Genomic DNA, 22,350 nt, shown 5'->3' with positions numbered 1-22,350 from the left:
TCTTGCCTCAGCCTCAAGAGTAGCTGAGACTACAGGCATGTGCCACCATGCCCAGCTAATTTTTGTATTTTCTTTTTTTGAAATGGAATCTCACTCTGTCTCCCAGGGTGGAGTGCAGTGGTGTAATCTCTGCTCACTGCAAACTTCACGTCCTGCGTTCAAGCAGTTCTCCTGCCTTAGCCTCCCAAGTAGCTGGGATTACAGGCACAGGGCTCACGCTCAGATAATTTTTGTATTTTTTTTTTTTTAAGTTAGAGATGCTGTTTCACCATGTTGGCCAGGCTGGTCTCGATCTCCTGACCTCAGGTGACCTACCCGCCTTGGCCTCCCAAAGTGCTGGGATTATAGGCATGAGCCACCGTGCCCAGCCTCATTTTTGTATTTTTAGTAGAGATGCTGTTTCACCATGTTGGCTAGGGTGCTCTTGAACAACTGACTTCAAGTGACCCACCTGACTCAGCCTCCCAAATTGCTGGGGTTACAGGCATGAGTCACCGTGCCCAACCTCTATGCAAATCTTGACTAATATTCACAAGCTACTATCAAAGTGATATTTTCAAATGCCAAGTCAAAATAAAATGGAGAATTTATAAAATGAAATGTGTGTATATGTTACTCTATGTATAATAGTTGTCTAGGTAGAATTACATCAAAAGCCAAAGCAAAATTAAATTTTTCTTTTTAAATTCTACTTTAAGTTCTAGGGTACATGTGCAGAACGTGCAGGTTTGTTACATCGGTATACACGTGTCCTGGTGGTTTCCTGCAGCCATCAAACCGTCATCTACGTTAGGTATTTCTCCTAATGCTATCCCTCCCCTAGTCCCACAACCCACCGTCAGACCCTGCTGTGTGATGTTCTCCTTGCTGTGTCCATGTGTTCTTCTTGTTTGACTACCATTTATGAATGAGAACATGTGGTGTTTGCTTTTCTGTTCCTGTGTTAGTTTGCTGAAAATGATGGTTTCTACCTTCATCCATGTCCACGCAAAGGACATGAACTCATCCTTTTCTATGGCTGAATTGTATTCCATGGTGTATATGTGCCACACTTTCTTTATCCAGTCTATCGTTGATGGGCATTTAGGTTGGTTCCAAGTCTTTGCTATTGTGAATAGTGCCACAGTAAACATATGTGTCCATGTGTCTTTATAGAATGATTTATAATCCTTTGGGCATATGCACCACACTGTCCAAAGTAAATTATAGATTCAATGCTATCCCCATCAAGCTACCATTGACTTTCTTCACAGAACTAGAAAAAACTACTTTAAATTTCATATGAAACCAAAAAGACCCTGCATAGCCAAGACAATCCCAAGCAAAAAGGACAAAGCTGGAGGCATCACACTTACCTGACTTCAAACTATACTACAAGGCTACAGTAACCAAAACAGCATGGTACTGGGACCAACACAGAGATATAGACCAATGGAACAGAACAGAGGCCTCAGAAATACCATCACACATCTACAACCATCTGATCTTTGACAAACCTGACAAAAACAAGCAATGGGAAAGAAATTCCAGATTTAATAAATGGTGTTGGGAAAATTGGCCAGCCACATGCAGAAAACTGAAACTGGACCCCTTCCTTATATCTTTTACAAAAATTAAGATAGATTAAAGACTTCAATGTTAGACCTAAAACAATAAAAACCCTAGAAGAAAACCTAGGCAATACCATTCAGGACATAGACGTGGGTCAAGACTTCATGACTAAAACACCAAAAGCAATGGCAAGAAAAGCCAAAATTGACAAATGGGATCTAATTAAACTAAAGAGCTTCTGCACAGCAAAAGAAACTACCATCAGAGTGAACAGGCAACCTACACAACGGGAGAAAATTTTTGCAATCTGTCTGAGGTCTAATGTCCAGAATCTACAAATAACTTAAATTTACAAGAAAAAAATAAACCACCTCCCTCAAAAAGTGGGTAAAGGATATGAACAGACACTTCTCAAAAGACATTTATGCAACTAAAAAACATGAAAAAAAGTTCATCATCACTGTTCTTTAGAGAAATGCAAATCAAAAGCACAATGAGATACCATCTCACACCAATTAGAATGGCAATCACTGAAAATTCAGGAGACAACAGATGCTGGAGAGGAGGAAAATAGGAATGTTTTTGCAAAATAGTTTTTTAAAAGTAAGTGAAAAAGACAACTAAGAAAAATTCCATAGCTGCGTGTGGATCACAGAGTGCTTCCCTACCTTCTGAAATCACAAAAGATGATGCCAAATCAGGTGTTTTAATTGTGTGTAACTTTAGTAGCAGGGGAGAAACTGAACAAATATTAAGCTAACAGGTAACTTATACTCTATGATTTTCTGTAACTTTCCAATATGTTTATGTGTGTGCGTGTACACACGTGGTGTAATTAGAGGGCAATTAGGAGATGGCCTTATTTGTGTAACTACATATAGATTTCTGAGGTCAGAAGTTGTGGAATTTAAGACTTTCTTTTCCTTAAGAGAATGAAGCTATACAAAAACCCTCTGTGATGAGGAATTGTGTAAAACCATCGTTATTTGAGCTAGAATTATTAATGGGAAAGACAAAAAAATCATTTGATCCTCAAAGCACTTTGTTCATTCCCTATGTTACTATTGTTGCTAATAAAGTTAAAAATAAGTAGAAAGCTGAAACTGGATCCTTTCCTTACTCCTTATACAAAAATTAATTCAAGATGGATTAGAGACTTAAATGTTAGACCTAATACCATAAAAACCCTAGAAGAAAACCTAGGTAATACCATTCAGGACATAGGCATGGGCAAGGACTTCATGTCTAAAACACTAAAAGCAATGGCAGCAAAAGCCAAAATTGACAAATGGGATCTAATTAAACTAAAGAGCTTCTGCACAGCAAAAGAAACTACCATCAGAGTGAACAGAGAACCTACAAAATGGGAGAAAATTTTTGCAATCTACTCATCTGACAAAGGGCTAATATCCAGAACCTATAAAGAACTCAATCAAATTTACAAGAAAAAAAACAACCCCATCAAAAAGTGGGCGAAGGATATGAACAGACATTTCTCAAAAGAAGACATTCATACAGCCAACAGACACAGGAAAATATGCTCGTCATCACTGGCCAGAGAAATGCAAAGCAAAACCACAATGAGATACCATCTCACACCAGTTAGAATGGCAATCATTAAAAAGTCAGGAAACAACAGGTACTGGAGAGGAGGTGGAGAAATAGGAACTTTTGCACTGTTGGTGAGATTGTAAACTAGTTCAACCAATATGGAAAACAGTATGGTGATTCCTCAAGGATCTAGAACTGGAAATACCATATGACCCAGCCATCCCATTACTGGGTATATACCCAAAGGATTATAAATCATGCTGCTATAAAGACACATGCACGCATATGTTCATTGTGGCACTATTTATAATAGCAAAGGCTTGGAATCAACCCAAATGTCCATCAGTGACAGACTGGATTAAGAAAATGTGGCACATATGCACCATGGAATACTATGCAGCCATAAAAAAGGATGAGTTTGTGTCCTTTGTAGGGACATGGATATAGCTGGAAACCATCATTCTCAGCAAACTATCTCAAGAACAGAAAACCAAACACCGCATGTTCTCACTCATAAGTGGGAACTGGACAATGAGATCACTTGGACTCGGGAAGGGGAACATCACACACTGGGGCCTATTATGGGGAGGGGGGGAGGGAGGGATTGCATTGGGAGTGATACATGATGTAAATGACGAGTTGATGGGTGCTGATGAGTTGATGGGTGCAGCACACCAACATGGCACAAGTATACATATATAACAAACCTGCAAGTTGTGCACAGGTACCCTAGAACTTAAAGTATAACAAACAAAAAAAAGAATAGACAACAGTTGCAATGCATAGGCTAAATCATGGATGCGCCAGGTAATTAATCATGTACTGAGAAAATAGTATGATTTCAACCAATCTCCTGTCAACTATATACAGTTATATGCATATGCATGTTTGTGTGTTTGCTGGTGACTCTCCTCGCCTTTTCCACTACACTTTATCTTAGCACACACCATTTTCTGCCTGGACCTCTGTGAGAGGCTTCTAACCGATAACCCCTTGCAACCTTTGCCTTACTCATCCCATTATTCACAGGCAAACAGAACACAAACTCATCATATATAAGAAGTAAGCTTTTGGTGCTGGTATGTATCTTCATCTTCAGCTATACTATTCATCTTAGTCTTTCTACTTTTATTCTTAAAATGTATACTAAGCTTTCAAGACAATGAATAATAAAAGAATGTACAAGTGGTTATTTCAGTGAAATCAGGGAAAGAAAACCCGCCAACTACAGACGACAAGTAAGGCAGAAAGAGACACATCAGAATCGGTGCAGAAAACCAAGATTTGGACCAGGAGACCCTGCGGGGAAGACAAATGGGATTTGAAGTTACTGGTGGTGGCAGTGCTCAAAAATATCAGGAAACATCTTTTCCTAGATTGAGAGTGTCATCGCATCAGCCTGAACTTCAGAGCACAATTATGACAGACAAGGAGGCAGGAAGCCATCAAAAGAGCAAATGGAAAGAAGACCACATGGGGAGGGGGTGGTGGAGCTAACAGGGCAGCATAGTCTACACTGGGGTGGTCGCCAGCCAGGCCTGCCCACGGTGAGGGGGTGGGATACAGAAGAGGACACGGAGAAGACGGCAGGAATGAGTGTGACAAGGCCTGAGGAACCTGCCAAGACTCCCCAGGGCCTGTAAACTCATGGAATTCCCCCAGTTATAACTGGAAAGGCAAACTGAATCTTAAAAATAAGATATGGAAATTCAGTTTCCTTCCAACGCTACACACAAAACAAAAATAAGTAGCTAACTTCCTAGCAGAATAAATAAATCCACCCAAAAATTATTGCCATGAAGCAGAACTAACTCACGATACAGTATCACACTTAATTTACAAAGAAAAAATCCTTGATAGGCACTTTTAGCAATGAGAGATCATCATGAGGCCGAAATACTGGAAAGCAGAGACTTGATAATTGACATAATTTGTCAGACAACACAAAGATGTGAAATGGAAATTAGCTTGACCCAGGAAAGAATCTGAAGAAAATGATGAAAAATAAGCCAAATGATTGCTTCATAGTTTGTATAACAATAAAATAATACTTAAAGTTGATAAGTAGTGAAGCATGAAGCATAAAGATATAGTAATAAATACTAAAAAATATTGACTAAATTTGGATGTTAAAGGAAAAAAAGGAGAGAAAGCTATTGTATTCTTACGTATGCTAGAGAATCAATAGACATTGTATAAATGGAAAGATGACAGTGTTTAGTCTTCATAAAAATATTTCCATACTTTAAAAGTAATAGAAAAATTATTAAAATTGTACTAAATAAAAAAATAGACAACTTAATGACTTTTTTTAAAAAAGAGGGAATATAATATAAAACAAAACATGAGATAATGCAATTAACCTTAATGGGCATATCAATAAACAATGGGATTAGCACACTTATTAAAGGAAAAAGATTACTGTTCCCTCTGCCTTGTAGTCTTTTCCCCCAGATCCACTAGAACCCATTTTTTTCAACTATTTGAGGTCTCTTCTTTGCTATTTGATTAAAAGAAAATATTTCAATGACCAATGAATAAAAAAGACTGATCTGTCCTTATCCTATTTTTCTTCATGAAATTAACAATCTTGAACATATTTTTATAATTGTCTTTTCCACAATATAGTGTCATATTAATAAGACGCGACATTTTGCTCATTTTTATCCCTGGCGTCTGCTGAAAGCCTACCATGGTGCTACCCCCCAAGTAGATGCTCAAATATGTTCTGAATGAGTTTATTCAGTCACTTTCTGGAAGGAGAGGGCTGGGTCAGACACAGTGCTAAGGACTCAGAATTCTTACTGCTAGAATGACAACGAAATGACAGCATCATGTTAGTGGCACATTTAAAATGAAACAGTATCAATGTTGAAAATATTTGTAAGGTTTGACAAAAGATAAAATCATAACACATTTACCTGTGATTATTCATAAATTTAAATTTCTAGATAATTTCTAAGATTAAAGGTTTTTTAATTTCTTAAACTTTTAGATAACCATTTTAAGGAATATATAGTATATATCTGTATGTTATTAACAAGTAATTGAAAGTAATTACTTCATATTATATTAAACTATTATAGCTATAAACATGGTGTAAACTGTTAATGGTTATTCTGCCCTTTCTTCTCTTGCTACCTCCTGCTGTCCTAAGAGAAGTTGCCTTAAGCAGAATTGTCTCATCCTGATCCCCAAAATCACTCTCTCTATCCACTCACACATTGTCTTTTCCAAGCTCGAGGAAAAAATAACAGAATGAGAGACGAAGGTTATGTATTATTATTGCGACTCTTGGTGTTTGTAAAATTCCAAAATACTGAGATATGGCTAAATAAAATTCTATGCAACTTCTATTGAATGTATGGATGTATATGTTTATGTAAGTTTTCTTTTGACATTTTATTTTGGTAACTAGAGTTTTATTTCCCTTGGCGACTGAATTTTCTGTTGTCTATCAGGTATTTTTCATTTTGCTTTAAATAGAATTTCCCAAAATAAACAGTTTTGGCTTATACCTATTTTATGTTTTTTATGATGTCAAGTCCTTGGCATTTGCTCAGGGCAAGACTTTAATGACTGAATTCATGATTATCTTTCTACTTCCCAAACAGTTCATTTGTCTTTCCCATTATTCAAGAGTTGCTATATCCTTGAGCTTGATATTCTTTATCTGGAATTTGATGCAAAGCTCTGCTAAGTGGTGATGATGATCCAAGAGTGGATGATAGAATTCTAGGATACAACAAGTCTTTCTCTTTCCATCAATCTTAAAGTCTGTAGGTTGATGAAAGACAGTTTTGTCACAGCCAGTTACATTCATCAATTAGCATTGTGGTCTAAGGACGTGAATATAATGAATGAACTCAGCAATGTACAGGTTTTCTGATGCCAGAAGAAGTTTTCCCTGCCTGTTCTATAGGTCTTGTGCCATATATCACCTATTTCTTCACTTGATCTACTCTACAATGGGTATAAACTTTCAGTTACACAAGATGAGTAAGTCCTAGAGACTGGCTGTGCAACATTGTGCATGTAATTCACAATATTGTATCGTGCACTTAAAAAGTTTGTTAAGAGGGTAAATTTCATGTTTAGTGCTCTTACCACAATAAATAAAATTTATCATGAGCCAGGCATTGAATTAAGCTCAGGATATATTATGATGAACAAATTTAGACATGACAAAAGATCTCAATAAAACTTAAAATATTTTGCTACAATAATCGCCTGAAAAAATAAATCAGTCTTCCCTATAGTATAATGTGGATGACCACAAATGAGTGGTTTTAATGTTATGTCTCCTTTCCTGGCTTTTAAAAAACAACCCATAAAATTCAAACAAAATCATATCAGTTTTCAGGATCAGTGTTTGCCAAAGACTGCTCTTTAAAATGAAGGGATCACCTCAGTCCAATCTATTTAACATGATCCCACCTTGTCAGACAAGCTAGTCAAGATTTGGAAAAGACAAATACATTTCAATCCTTTGAAAATCTACATAATCAGAAGCGCAGACTTATCCAGACTGGTAATGGGTCAAGTTTAGGGACACGTTTAAATTACAATGTAATTTTTGGCTGTAGTTGATCAGCAGTTTACATCCATATATTCATCCAAGTTGCTCTTCCTCAAAATACATTGACATTTCTACCTGCAAGATTTGTGATTCATGCTTTCAATTAGTACAATTTTCATATAACATGTTTTAGAATACCTGATATTGTGGGAGATCTCAATTTCTTCCTGGATGATCCTTCCTGGTTTAATATTTGTGTGATTCCAATGATAAATCTCAGATAATAAAAATAGCAAAAAATTAAAATGAGAAAATAATATACAACTTATTAGGGGAGAAAGAGGAAGAGATGCTCCCTTAGTGATACACAGAAGGTGGGATGCCTGGTGTGCTTTTTCTATATTTTTGCATATTTGAGTTTCAGAAAACTGAAACCCATAGAATCACTATGTGCTGCATACACTGAACCTAAAGTAATAAGTAATTCTGAAAGAGAATAGAGGAGAAGAGGGACTCCCTACAGGGATAAAGGGCCTAGACTTAAGGTATGGCTTATTTATGCTTTTAACACCCCAGGGACTACAATCCCAGTTCACCAATTAAACTTTGAGAGATTCAGTGTAGATTTAAGGTCCTGGGATTACTTCTGTGGGAAAAAATAGCTTACCATGCAATGGACCAGACACTGATAACCAAAATCTAATGGGACAGAAAATATACAATTATATTTACAAACTTGCATTTAATTTAAATGTTAATTAAAATATGTTTATCAAACCCACAAATTTTTTTAGGTGGAATATTTAAAATTAGATTAAATTAATGAAAAAAATATAAAGAAAACTGACATTTGGAAACAAAATGAAGAATAAATTTCAGAGGAAAACATATTCAAGGAAATGATCTTTTGAACATATTGAATTCAGTTTGCTAGTATCGTTGAGAATCTTTACATCTATGATCATAAAAAAAATTGGCCTGTAATTTTTTTTTCTTATATTGTCCTTCTGACATTGGTATTAGGGTAATGCATCTAAAAATGAGTTTGAGTTGGAAAGTGTACCCTTTTTAATTGATTGGAAGAGTTTGAGAATAGCATTAATCTGCTTTTAGATATTTGGTAGCAATCACCAGTAAAAACATCAAGTCCTGAACTTTTAAGGAAAGTTTTTTATTATTATTAGTGATTCAATCTCTGTACTATTCATTTGTTCGGGTTTATTCTTTCTTCAGGACATACGTGTCTAAGAATTTATCCATTTATTCTATATTACCCAATTTATTGGCATAATTGGTCATGGTAGTCTCTTATGGCCCTTTGTATTTTGGTGGTATTGACTGTACTTTCTCCTGTTTTACTTATAGTTTTATTTGAGTCATCTTAGTTTTCTTGGTTCGTCTACCTAAAGGTTTGCCAATTTGTCTCATGTTTTTACAGAACCAACTCCTCGTGTTACTGATCTTTTCTATTGTCTTTCTTGTTTGTGTTTAATTCTGCTCTAACCTTTCTTCTTTCTTCTAACTTTTGGCTTAGTTCTTTCTTCCTTTCTAATTCCTAGAGTACAAAATTCGGTTTCTTATTAGGGACCATTTCTCTCTCTCTCAAGGTAGCTATCAGAACTACTTGTGCTGTACCTTATAAACTGTAGTATGTTATTTGTCCAATTTTGTTTGTCTCAAGATATTTTATTTTTGGTCCATTTGTTGCTTATGAGTGTATTGTTTAATTTCCACGTGTTTGTGAATTTTCCAATTTCCCTACTGTCATTTATTTCTGGTTTCATATCATTGGGATCAGAAAAGCAACTTTATATTATTTCAAACTTCTACAAATTGTTACAACTTGTTTTGTGACCTAAAATACGATCTGTTCTTCAGAATGTTCCATGTGTGCTTGAGAAGAATGTGTATTCCTGCTGCTGCCGAATGGGATGCTCTGTGTATATGGCTATTAGAGCCATTTGGTCTAGCTATTGTTCAGATCCATTGTTTACTTATGGGTTTCCTGCCTGGATTATTTATCCACTATTGAGAGTGGGGGATTATAATCCCCTACTATCATATTTGTTTATTATTTTTCTGTTCTGCTCATGTTTGCTCCATCAATTTTGGTGTTCCAATGTTTCCTGGGCCTCTCTTGCTGCACCCTAAGTAATAACACTTTGCACATCAATTCATCTCATTTCTCACAAAAGCAAACAGAACAAAACTTTTCAAACATACATAAGGGGATCCTAGTTGCTGATACAAACTTTTACATAGTCTTCTCACCTTTTTATCCTACTTTAACTCTCCAACTGTATAATAAACATCCAAGACAAAGACAAATGAAAGAAAGCACGAATGATTCTTTCACTGAAATCAGGAGACAAAGGCAATCTGTCAACTATAAATTACATGTAAGGAAGGGGAAGAAAGTCACTGACACCCATCAGAATTGGTACAGAACCAAAACAGAGATATAGACCAATGGAACAGAACAGAGCCCTCAGAAATAATACCACACATCTACAGCCATCTGATCTTTGACAAACCTGACAAAAACAAGAAATGGGGAAAGGATTCCCTATTTAATAAATGGTGCTGGGAAAACTGGCTAGCCATATGTAGAAAGCTGAAACTGGATCCCCTTCCTTACCCCTTGTACAAAAATTAATTCAAGATGGATTAGAGACTTAAATGTTAGACCTAAAGCCACAAAAACCCTGGAAGAAAACCTAGGCAATACCATTCAGGACATAGGCATGGGCAAGGACTTCATGTCTGAAACCCCAAAAGCAATGGCAACAAAGCCAAAATTGACAAATAGGGTCTAATTTAACAAAAGAGCTTTTGCACAGCAAAAGAAACTACCATCAGAGTGAACAGACAGCCTACAGAATGGGAGAAAATTTTTGCAATCTACTCATCTGACAAAGGGTTAATATCCAGAACCTACAAAGAACTCAAACACATTTACAAGGAAAAAAGCAAACAACCCCATCAAAAAGTGGGCAAAAGATATGAACAGACATTTCTCTAAAGACGACATTTATGCAGCCAACAGACACATGAAAAAATGTTCATCATCACTGGCCATCAGAGAATGTAATCAAAACCACAATGAGATACCATCTCACACCAGTTAGAATGACAATCATTAAAAAGTCAGGAAACAACAGGTGCTGGAGAGGATGTGGAGAAATAGGAACACTTTTACACTGTTAGGGTGGGATTGTGAACTAGTTCAAACATTGTGGAAAACAGTGTGGTGATTCCTCAAGGATCTAGAACTCGAAATACCATTTGACCCAGCCATCCCATTACTGAGTATATACTCAAAGGGTTATAAATCATGCTGCTACAAAGACACATGCACACATATGTTTATTGTAGCACTATTCACAACAGCAAAGACTTGAAATCAATCCAAATGTCCATTGGTGACAGACTGGATTAAGAAAATGTGGCACATATACACCATGGAATACTATGCAGCTGTAAAAAAGGATGAGTTCATGTCCTTTGTAGGGACATGGATGCAGCTGGAAACCATCATTCTCAGCAAACTATCTCAAGAACAGAAAACCAAACACTGTGTGTTCTCACTCTTAGGTGGGATCTGAACAATGAGATCACTTGGATGCAGAAAGGGGAACATCACACAAAAGGGCCTGTGTGGGGTGGGAGGAGAGGGGAGCGGGGAGGATAGCTTGGGAGATATACCTAATGTAAATGACGAGTTAATTGGTGCAGCACACTAACATGGCACAGGTATACATATGTAACAAACCTGCACGTTGTGCACATGTACCCTAGAACATAAAGAATAATTTAAACAAAAAAAAAAGAAAAGAAAGAAGAAGAAGAAGAAAGAAAAGAAAGAAGAAAGAAGAAAAGAAAGAAGAAAGAAGAAAAGAAAGAAGAAAGAAGAAAAGAAAGAAGAAGAAGAAAGAGATTTGGTACAGAAACTCCATAATGGAAGCAGGAAGTCCTGCAGGGAAGAGACCCAGTCAAGGTCACTGGCGGTGGTAATAATCAAAAATATCAGGGAACATTATTCCCCAAGAAGGAGAGGGGCCTCTCATAAGTGTAAACTGCTATACCCAAGCCTGACGAACACGGGGCCAGGTAGCAATCCGAGGATTATTGAAGAGAAAGATACAGAGAGTACCCGGGGAAGAAGTGGTGGAGATAACAGGACAATCTAGCCTAAAGTAAGGTGGTCACCATCCCAGGCATAACCAGGAGGAGGGAGGTGGTAAGAAGTGAACATGGAGCAGCAGGAATGCGTACAACAAAGCTGTAGGGCTTGAGAAACAAGAAAAGATTCCCAATGCCTGCAGCCCCCTGCAATCCACCTGTAATAACTGCAAAGGCAAATCAAATTCTTGAAAATGAAATTAGAAAATGCAATGACTTTCCAAAACTACAAGGAAAAGAAATGAGGAACTTCTTAGAATAAATCCACCCCAATATTATTGCCTTAAATCAGAGCTAAATACTGATATAAACTTCAAACTTACTCTACAACCCCAAATCCTTAGTAAAGCAGTTTTATAAATGAGAAAACATTTTAAGACAGAAATATGACGATTCAGAGAACTGATGACCCCCTAAGAAGAGACGATGATCGGCAACAGAACGACGTGACATGGGAATCAGCTGAGTCTGGAGAGCACTGAGAGTGATGGGGAAGGAGCCGAATGGCTGCTCCGTGGCTGGTGAGTAATTGTAAAATAATAAAGATGATGGAGAAAACATAAACGCACATTTAAAGAAATACTAATAAGCACTAGGGTAAACATACTGGCTACCATTGAATGATAAAGGAAGGGAGAATAGACAAATTATATTTAAGAAGGTATTCTGTTCTTGCTTATGCTAGGACACTAGTAGATACTGTGTAAAGAGGGAAATTAAGGATATTTTAGTCTTATAAAATATACCTTATGTGTAGGTATTTGTACATAATAGAATATACAAATTTAGTTAAATAGAAATTATTCTACCACACAATGAAATGATCTTGAAATAAAGACAAAGAGTAGATTTTGTCTTCTTACTGCAAAGAATTATAAGTATGTGAGGTGATGCATATATTACCTCAATTTACCCATTCCACACAGTATACATATTTCAAAATATCACACTGTACATGATAAATATATACAATTTTATTTGTTCATCAAAAATATTTAAAAATGAAAAACAAAATAAAGGTAATAAAGTGTGAGGGAATACAATTAAACTAATGTGGCATATCTATAAACACAATTCATTTAATACACTTAATAAAGAAAAAAAGATCACTGTTCTCTCTGCCTGGTGGTCTCTTTGCCGATACATTGTGACTCATTTCTTCAACTGATTTAGGTCTCTTCTCCGCTATCTTGATTATCAGATCAAGATAGTGAATACGAAACAGGAATTATCTCCTACACATCCTGTTTTACTCTTCTTCATAATGTTTACCATTCCTGATCATTTTTTGGTGATTATTTGTTATCTCTTTTCTGCCATGGAATGTAAGATCCAGGAGATACAACATTTTACCCATTTTATCACGAGTGTCTTTCCAAAGCCTAATATAGCACCTATTCCAAAATAGATGCTCAAAAATAAATGTTTCTTGGGCCAATGCATTTATTCATTTTTGAGGAAGAGAGATTTGGCGAAACAAGAGGGTTAAACACTCAGAATAGAACGACAACCACATGAGAACATAGTATTAATATAGAAAACATTTATAAGACCTGCTTGAAAAGACGTAACACATTTTCCATGATTGCTCAGAAATTTATATTTGTGGATAAATGAACGTCTTAAGAGACTAGAGCTTGCTTAATTCTTTAATCTTAATAAATTTTAAAGTATGGAGTACAATATGCTAAGTGAAGTCAGTCAGGCACGGAAAGAAAAATGCAGTGTGAGCTCATTTATATGTAAAATAAAAGGAAATTGAGTAAGATAAACAGGGAGTTGAAGGGCAGTTACCAGAGTCAGGAAAGTAGAGAAATTGGGATAATGGAGGTAAAAGACAAAATTACAGTTACATAAGAAAAAGATATTTAGAGATTTAACGTACAACAGAAGGACTATGGTCATATTTTATTACATATTGCGAATTTGCTGAGAGTAACTAGATTATGTGTGTTTTTAATCACAAAAAAATAAACTACAGGCAGTGATGGATATATTAAATGGCTAGCATGTCGTAATTATTTCACTTTAGATATCTATATCAAAACATGTTGTACATCTTGAATTTATACAATGCAAAATAAAATACTCAACTTAATGACCAATCTGGACTTATTTAATGTTTATTTGAAATATTTCATTCTGTCTTTGGCCTGATATTTGGGAGAAAGGGAGATAAAATACTTCAATTAATCATGTCAACACAATAAAACTGAAATTGTTCAAATTGTTCCAGTTCTCAAGAGGAAAGCTTCCAGATTTTGTTTAGTATGATATTGGCTGTGGGTTTGTCATAAATGGCTCTTATTTAAGTTCATTTGATGCCCAGAATAGAGGGTTTTTCACAAGAAAGGATGCTGAATTTTATGAAAAATCGTTTTTGCATCTATTGAGATGATCGTGTGGTTTTTGTATTTAGTTATGTTTATGTGGTGAATCACATGTACTGATTTGCACATGTTGAACCAACCTTACATCCTACTTGATCGTGGTGAATTATAAAGCCTACTTGATCGTGGTGAATTCACGTTGTGATGTGCTGCTGGATTTGCTTTGCTGGTATTTCATTGAGGAGTTTTGTGTCTCTGCTCATCAGGAATGTTGGCCTGAAGTTTCCTTTTTTGGTTGTGTTTGTGTCTGATTTTGGTATCAGAATGATGTTGGCTTCACAGAATGACGTAGAGAGTAGTCCCTTCTCAATTTTTAAAATAATTTCAGAAGACTTTGTACCAACTCCTATTTATATGTCTGGTAGGAGTTGTTTGTTAATCCATCTGGTCCAGGGCTTGTTTTGGTTGGTAGGTTTTTTTAATCACTGATTTAATTTCAGAACCGAGGTTAAATAGATAATCTTGGGAGGAGAAATAGATAAATTCTTCAAGGAATTTATCTATTTCTTCTAGGTTTTCTAGTTTGTCTGCATAGGGGTGTTCATAATAGTCCCTCAGGGTTTTTTGTATTTGTGTAGTTAGTTGTAATTTCAACTTTGTTTATTAAGTATATGAAAATAAACTATAAAGGAAGATAAAGAAAAATTGATTTAGAAGAAAAAGAGTTCAAGGAGATTAAAAAGCACATTGAATCAGAATTTTATAATTTAAATTGTTTTATCTGTGAATATAACCATTTAATTATTTTATCCAAGTACATAAAATGACTCTAGAAGTCTTTTTAACATCAGAATAAGTATACATTTATGAAAGTATTTGTGTATCTATTAATGTCATTATTTCTTTGAATAATGTAAACATCAATCATAGAGTCTTCTTTGAAAAGGGAGTGAACAATTATGAAGTCTGGAGCCAGGGATTACTATAGATTTAAGTCATCTAAATGAGGACCTTCGATTTACATATGAGGAACTAGACCTTCAGAGAAGCTTCACAAATTACAAAAAGCCACGGCAAACAGAGCAACACCAGTGGCTGCAGTGCGACTCAGATATCAAAATTACATGTGTAGATACAGGGCCAAAGAGATACAAAGCTAAATAGCAAACAAAGAACAGTGCACCCATGAGTGGTATAATGATGACAGAAAATGCTTGAATGAAGGAATGATTGAGTTTAACCCAGAAGACAGGCATGGCTTTGTTAAATGAAAGATCAGTGGGAAGGATTGCCTTATTTATTGATATTATCCAAAATATATCTTCAGCTTGTCTTTATAAATGTTCGTTAACAAAAATGAATGCGTTAGTTCCACTGTTCTAGTTAAATAATATTTTATAACTATGTTTGGGCACAGTTATAAAATGATGCATTATATTATTAGTAAATTGTTAAATTTAGCAAATGATCAATATTAAGTATCATTCCAGCAGTACTTTCCAAATGTAAGCATATTCATTGAAGCTTTTTTGAGCATTCACCATCTGCCAAGAGGAAATGGTCAAAACACAGAGAAACTCTGCTTTCCTATAATTTATCATCTGATGTATATATCTGCATCAAAATATCACATGTACCTTAAAATTATATATAATTATTATATTCCCATAATCATTAAAATTTAAATTTACAAAAGAAAATGTGGTAGACACACTATGGAAAACTATTCATTTATAAAACATAGAATTTTATTATTTGTGACAACACAGATGAACCTGGAAAATATTCTGTTAAGTTAAACAAGCCAAGCACTGATCTTATAGAGGCACAGAGGAAAATAATGGTTACCAGAAGCTGGGGAGAGTTGGTGTGAGAAGGAGATGGGAAGACATTGCTCAGAGGACAGAAAATTAGTCTGATGGAAAAATAGGTTGTGGTGTTCTATTTCACAGTAGGATTAACACAGTTAACTATATTGTATGTCACATTACTAAATAACTGGAAAATAAGATTCGGGATGTTTTCATCACATGGAAATAAGTTTGAAGTTATGTATAGGTTAAATACCCTTATTTGATCATTACACATATATGATCAATGTATGCACCACATTGTATGCCATAAGTATGCACAATTATGCATCATTAATAAAATACAACTTTAAAAATATAACAGCTTATCCTTCTCTTTAGAGACAAATAATTCTGGATAAGTTTGCAAATTTTGACCAATTTATTATACAGATTTTTTTAGTAATACACTCTCTTACTATCTGAAATAAATAAGTTCAGAAATATTTGGAGAGAGAAAAATGAAGCACAGTTTCGGAGAAAGGGTGAAAAACTCATCCAACTAGATATTGTCTAAAAGAGATTCACATTATTTGCAAAGACACCTATAGGTAAAAAGTGAAAAGAAAAAAGATGCTTCATGCAGATGGTAACCAAAAGACAGCTAGAGTGGCTATGTTTAATGTAAGACAAAGTGAGTTTATGACAAAAACTTTTATGAGTTAAAAAAATATTGTATACTGTTCCAGATCATTTGTGTATCTTCCTTGAAGAATGTAATATAGGTCTTTAGATATAATAATTATAAACATAGATGAATGTAAAAGAGACCCAAAATATATGAAGCAAAGATGGACAGAATTAAAGGAATAAACAGTTCTATACTTATAGTTCAACACTTAAATGTCCATTTTCAATAATGCATAGTGCACTTAGAATGCTAATATAGGGGGTGCGCCCAAGATGGCCAAATAGGAACAGCTCCAGCCTCCAGCTCCCAGCATGAGTGACACCGAAGATGGGTGATTTCTGCAGTTTCAACTGAGGTACCGGGTTCATCTTACTGGGGCATGTCTGACAGTTGGTGCTGGTCTACGGGTGCAGCCCAAGCAGCGAGAGCTGAAGCAGCGTGAGGCATCGCCTCACCTGGGAAGCACAAGGGGGAAGGGAATTTCTTTTCCTTCCAAAGGAAATTGAGACACCCAACACCTGGAAAATTGGGTAACTTCCACCCTAATACTGCACTTTACCAAGGGTCTTAGCAAATGGCACATCAGAAGATTGTATCCCATGCCTGGCCCAGAGGGTCCCACGCCCATGGAGCCTCCCTCATTGCTAGCACAGCAGTCTGAGATCTAACTGCAAGGCGGCAGCGAGGATGGGGGAGGGGCACCCACCATTGCTGAGGCTTAAGTAGGTAAACAAAGCCCCTGGGAAGCTCGTTTGGGTGAAGCCCACCACAGCTCAAGGAGGCCAGCTTGCCTCTGTAGACTCCTCCTCTGGGGACAGGGCACAGCTGAACAGAAAGCAGCAGAAACCTTGGCAGAGGTAAATGCCCCTGTCTGACAGCTTTGAAGAGAGCAGTGGATCTCCCAGCACAGAGGTTGAGATCTGAGAACAGAAGACAGTCTGCTCAAGTGGGTCCCTGACCCCTGAGTAGCCTAAGTGGGAGACATCCCCCACCAAGTGCAGATCGACACCTCACAAGTCAGGGTACACCCCTGAAACAAAGCTTCCAGAGCAAGAATCAGACAGCAACACTTGCTGTTCAGCAATATTCTATCTTCTGCAGCCTCCACTGCTGATACCCTGGCAAACAGGGTCTGGAGTGGACCGCAAGCAAATGCCAACAGACCTACAGCTGAGGGTTCTGACTCTTAGAAGGAAAACTAACAACCAGAAAGGACACCCACACCAAAACCCCATCAGTACGTCACCATCATCAAAGACCAAAAGCAGATAAAACCACAAAGATGGGGAAAAAGCAGTGAAGAAAAGCTGGAAATTCAAAAAATCAGAGCGCATCTCTCCCTCCAAAGGAACACAGCTCATTGCCAGCAACAGAACAAAGCTGGATAGAGAATGATTTTGACAAGTGACAGAAGAAGGCTTCAGTCCATCAAACTTCTCTGAGCTAAAGGAGGAATTATATAACCAGCAAATTGGATAAAGAGTCAAGACCCATCAGTTTGCTGTATTCAGAAGACCCATCCCACATGCAGAGACACACAAAAGCTCTAAAAAAAGGGATGGAGGAAGATCTACCAAGCAAATGGAAAACAAAAAAAGGCAGGTGTTGCAATCCTAGTCTCTGATAAAACAGACTTTAAACCATCAAAGATCAAAAGAGACAAAGAAGGCCATTCATTACATAAGGGTAAATGGATCAGTTCATCAGGAAGAGCTAACTATCCTAAATATTTATGCACCCAATACAGGAGCACCCAGATTCAAAAAGCAAGTCCTTATAGATTTAGACTCCCATACAATAATAATGGGAGACTTTAACACCCCACTGTCAACATTAGACAGATCAATGAGACAGAAAGTTAACAAGATATCCAGGAATTAAACTCAACTCTGCACCAAGCAGACCTAATAGACATCTACAGAACTCTCCACCCCAAATCAACAAAATATACATTCTTCTCAGCACCACATAGCACTTATTCCAAAATTTACCACATAGTTGAAAGTAAAGCACTCCTCAGCAAATGTACAAGAACAGAAGTGTTAACAAACTGTCTCTCAGACCACAGTGCAATCAAACTAGAACTCAGGACTAAGAAACTCAATCAAAACCGCTCAACTACATGGAAACTGAACAACCTGCCCCTAAATGACTACTGGGTACATAACAAAATGAAGGCAGAAATAAAGATGTTCTTTGAAACCAATGAGAACAAAGATACAACATACCAGAATCCCTTGGACACTTTTAAAGCAGTGTGTAGACGGAAATTTATAGCACTAAATGCCCACAAGAGAAAGCAGGAAAGATCTAAAATTGACACCTTAACATCACAATGAAAAGAACTAGAGAAGCAAGAGCAAACACATTCAAAAGCTAGCAGAAGGCAACAAATAACTAAGATCAGAGCAGAACTGAAGGAGACAGAGACACCAAAAACCCTCCAAAAAATCAATGAATCCAGGAGCTGGTTTTTTGAAAAGATCAACAAAATTGATAGACCACTAGCAAGACTAATAAAGAAGAGAGAGAGAAGAATCAAATAGATGCAATAAAAAATGATAAAGGGGATATCACCACCGACCCCACAAAAATACAAACTACCATCAGAGAATACTATAAACACCTCTATGCAAATCAACTACAAAGTCTAGAAGAAATGGATAATTTCCTGGACACTTACACTCTCCCAAGACTAAACCAGGAAGAAGTTGAATCCATGAATAGACCAATAGCAGGCTCTGAAATTAAGGCAATAATTAATAGCCTACCAACCAAAAGAAGTCCAGGACCAGACAGATTCACAGCCTAATTCTACCAGAGGTACAAGGAGGAGTTGGTACCATTCCTTCTGAAACTATTCCAATCAACAGAAAAAGAATCCTCCCTAACTCATTTTACAAGGCCAACATCATCCTGATACCAAGGCCTGACAGAGATACAACAAAAAAAGAGAATTTTAGACCAATATCCCTGATGAATATCGTTGCAAAAATCCTCAATAAAATACTGGCAAACCGGAGCCAGCAGCACATCAAAAAGCTTATCCACCATGATCAAGTGGGCTTCATCCCTGGGATGCAAGGCTGGTTCAACATATGCAAATCAATAAAGGTAATCCAGCATATAAACAGATGCAAAGACAAAAACCACATGATCATCTCAATAGATGCAGAAAAGGTCTTTGACAAAATTCAACAGCCCTTCATGCTAAAAACTCTCAATAAATTCGGTATTGATGGAACATATCTCACAATAATAACAGCTATTTATGACAAACCCACAGCCAATATCATACTGAATGGGCAAAAACTGGAAGCATTCCCTTTGAAAACTGGCACAAGACAGAGATGCCCTCTCTGACCATTCCTATTCAACATAGTGTTGGAAGTTCTGGCTAGGGCAATCAGGCAAGAGAAAGAAATAAAGGGTATTCAGTTAGGAAAAGAAGTCGTCAAATTGTCCCTGTTTGTAGATGACATTATTGTATATTTAGAAAACCCCATTATCTCAGCCCAAAATCTCCTGAAGCTGATAAGCAACTTCAACAAAGTCTCAGGATACAAAATCAATGTGCAAAAGTCACAAGCATTCTTATACACCAGTAACAGACAAACAGACAGCCAAATCATGAATTAATTCCCATTCACAATAGCTTCAAAGAGAATAAAATACCTAGGAATCCAACTTACAAGGGATATAAAGGACCTCTTCAAGGAGAACTACAAACCACTACTCAGTGAAATCAAAGAGGACACAAACAAATGGAAGAACATACCATGCTCATGGATAGGAAGAATCAATATGGTGAAAATGGCCATACTGCCCAAGGTAATTTATAGATTCAATGCCAACCTCATTAAGCTACCAATGACTTTCTTCACAGAATTGGAAAAAACTGCTTTAAAGTTCATATGGAACCAAAGAAGACCGCTCATTGCCAAGACAATCCCAGGTCAAAAGAACAAAGCTGGAGGCATCATGCTACCTGACTTCAAACTATACTACAAGGCTACAGTAACTAAAACAGCATGGTACTGGTACCAAAACAGAGATATAGACCAATGGAACAGAACAGAGCACTCAGAAATAACACCACACATCTACAGCCATCTGATCTTTGACAAACCTGGGAAAAACAAGAAATGGGGAAAGGATTCCCTATTTAATAAACGGTGCTGGGAAAATTGGCTAGCCATAAGTAGAAAGCTGAAACTGGATCCTTTCCTTACTCCTTATACGAAAATTAATTCAAGATGGATTAGAGACTTAAATGTTAGACCTAAAACCATAAAAACCCTAAAAGAAAACCTAGGTAATACCATTCAGGACAGAGGGATGGGGAAGGACTTCATGTCTAACTCCAAAAGCAATGGCAACAAAAGACAAAATTGACAAATGGGATCTAATTAAACTGAAGAGCTTCTGCACAGCAAAAGAAACTACCATCAGAGTGAACAGGCAACCTACAGAATGGGAGAAAATTTTTTGCAATCTACTCATCTGACAAAGGCCTGATATCCAGAACCTATAAAGAACTCAAACAAATTTACAAGAAAAAAACAAACAACCCCATCCAAAAGTGGGCAAAGGATATGAACAGACACTTCTTAAAAGAAGACATTCATTCAGCCAACAGACACATGAAAAAATGCTCATCAACACTCGCCAGAGAAATGCAAATCAAAACCACAATGAGATACCATCTCACACCAGTTAGAATGGCAATCATTAAAAAATCAGGAAATGGCCAGGCACGGTGGCTCAAGCCTGTAATCCCAGCACTTTGGGAGGCCAAGACTGGCGGATCATGAGGTCAGGAGATCGAGACCATTCTGGCTAACATGGTGAAACCCTGTCTCTAGTAAAAAATACAAAAAACTAGCCAGGCAAGATGGCGGGCACCTGTAGTCCCAGCTACTTGGGAGGCTGAGGCGGGAGAATGGTGTAAACCCAGGAGGCGGAGCTTGCAGTGAGCTGAGATATGGTCACTGCACTCCAGCCTGGGTGACAGAGCGAGACTCCGTCTTAAAAAAATAAAAAATAAAAAATAAAATAAAAAACCAGGAAACAACAGGTGCTGGAGAGGATGTGGAGAAATAGGAACACTTTTACACCGTTGGTGGGACTGTAAACTAGTTCAACCATTGTGGAAAACAGTGTGGCGATTCCTCTAGGATCTAGAACGAGAAATACCATTTGACCCCGCCATCCCATTACTGAGGATATACCCAAATGGTTGTAAGTCATGCTGCTATAAAGACACATGCACACGTATGTTTATTGCAGCCCCCACAACCACGGACTCCAGCCGGTCCACAAATTCTGAGCCTCCCAATCTACAGAACACTAGGTAGAACCCTGTTGCCCATGCAAAACAGAATTAATGTGCAGTCATCATCACTTCTACCCACCCAGAGTGGCCTTATGCTCTGGGAAGTATCCACGGGCAGGCAGGCCTCAGTGAACATGGGCCTCAGACATGCATCAATGCTACACCAGCCTCAGTGGCCCCAGGATATCATCTGGGACCCACTCCAATTCCAGTGGCCATGGGATTACAGCATTGCACAGCACCAGTCATGGCAGTCCCAGGCTTAGGGCACCACCTAGAGCTGCACTGACCACAGCAATCTAGAGCTTAGGGACCACAACAGACAACCTGCTCAAAATCTCTAGACAGGCTTACTACTAAAGAATGTTTCAGGGCAAAACAAATCTGCAAAGACAGGAATA

General features: G+C 37.2%; 1 long non-coding RNA gene across 1 annotated transcript in view; it reads left to right on the top strand.

The window, feature by feature from the left end:
- Window positions 1-22,350, top strand: part of LOC117074963 — a 31,320-nt gene that overhangs the window by 7,782 nt on the left and 1,188 nt on the right. The window lies entirely within an intron of this gene.

This window comes from Trachypithecus francoisi, unplaced genomic scaffold (genome assembly GCF_009764315.1).
Source record: "Trachypithecus francoisi isolate TF-2019V2 unplaced genomic scaffold, Tfra_2.0 Lachesis_group5, whole genome shotgun sequence".
NCBI lineage: Eukaryota > Metazoa > Chordata > Mammalia > Primates > Cercopithecidae > Trachypithecus > Trachypithecus francoisi.
This window is presented reverse-complemented; position numbering and strand designations above follow the sequence as displayed.